This window comes from Schistocerca gregaria, chromosome 4 (genome assembly GCF_023897955.1).
Source record: "Schistocerca gregaria isolate iqSchGreg1 chromosome 4, iqSchGreg1.2, whole genome shotgun sequence".
NCBI lineage: Eukaryota > Metazoa > Arthropoda > Insecta > Orthoptera > Acrididae > Schistocerca > Schistocerca gregaria.
In genome coordinates this window covers 562,875,973-562,877,695 of record NC_064923.1, presented here as the reverse complement: position 1 = coordinate 562,877,695, position 1,723 = coordinate 562,875,973, and positions in this window count along the sequence as shown.

Genomic DNA, 1,723 nt, shown 5'->3' with positions numbered 1-1,723 from the left:
TACAGTTCTCTTGCCAATACCGCGTGGTTATGGAGTCCATTCCTTTATCTTCAAATGTCAATAGGAGACCTGCTTTCAAATCCATGTTTGAAAAAGTTACAAATGCAGTAAATAATCCCCCTAGTCTGCTTGTGAAGCACATCACATTTATTGCCGTCACCTGGCTGCTTATTAAATCACAGTTAAACATTTATAGATACACATTCACAACTATACTGCTGCAAGGAAAAGAGAGAGAGAGAGAGAGAGAGAGAGAGAGAGAGAGAGAGAGAGAGAGAGAGAGAGAGAGAGAGAGAGAGAGAGAGAGTTGAATGATCAATTTGGTTGTTGCGAAGTACAGCAACAGTGCAGCATGTGGAATCTTGATTTTCGCTCTATAGCTGTAACTTGCTGCTAGCTGCTCAGAAAGAGAATGAATATTATTGGCTGCCAGTGGCTAGTGAAGGCGGATGCGCAGAACAGCTGATAATTGGACCACCTTCCTACATGACGCGAACTTTAGTTATGTCAAATACACAATTCTTCACATAGGATACCAATTTCTATAATGTTTCCATTCTCTTTGTATAAGAGGAGTCAAATGAAAATGAGACAGACCATGTAACAAGCATGGCACAGATGTTGGTAACACAGGTATTTCTATTGAGAATTAGGATGGAACGGTGTGAACATTAACTGACGTGCTCAATGTGAGACCATCAAGTTGTGTACTCATCCAACTTCACTGCGGAGGCCAAAAAGAGGAATAGTGTGGCGTAGCATGGCTTTTGACTGTAGGAGGAGTCTCAGGAAGTGAACTTTATGCTTGAAAATCTGCTGCACTTGGCAAACACAATAAGTCCTGTGTACTTGTATTTTTGGGGAATAAACTATTTCAAAAAGGTCGGACATCATCACTGAAAGACAGCTACTGGCCAGGACAGTCTCCTCATGTCATTAACCCTTCTGCACTTTTGTGGGGGAAGGTGCAATCAGAAATGACTGACGGGGCAAGGTGGTAGGCATTCAGCTCATATTGGGCATCTGTCACGGTACCACTCACACCATTGTGACAGTGCATCTGTGCAGTGGGTTCCTCACCACTTGACATAGAAGCAGCAGTTAAACAGAATACTGACATCACTACAGCGTCTAGAACTATATCACAATGAAGAATATCATTTCCTATCCTGTACTGCCATGTGAGATGAAATGTGGTGTCATCATTTTGAGCTAGAGTGTCAACATCAGAGCCAAAAATTGAAGCATATGCATTACACCCCCCCCCCCCCCCTTCTATGAAAAAATGCCTGTCAGCCCTGGGAAAGTCACGATGACCTTTTTCTTTAACTTCAAGGATCCACTGCTCATTGACTTTCTGGAACACGGCACCACAATTAATACCAGAGTGGTGTGTGGATTCTTTGTAAAAACTGAAGCACAATATCATGTCCAAACACACAGGAATGTAGACAGATGGCTTCAACTTGATGCATGATAATGCCTGCCCCATGCTGCCAAGGTTGTTTTGACTACGCTGTAGAAGTTTCACACAGAAAACCTTACAAATCCTCCAAACAGTACCACTCTATTCCCATGCAATTAACAAATATCTGCAGCCCCTAAAAAAAAAAGAAAGAGAGAGAGAGAGAGAGAGAGAGAGAGAGAGAGAGAGAGAGAGAGATTTGTGGCCATCGATTTGCTTAATAAGAAGAGGTGCATATCTGGGTACAATCAGATTCCA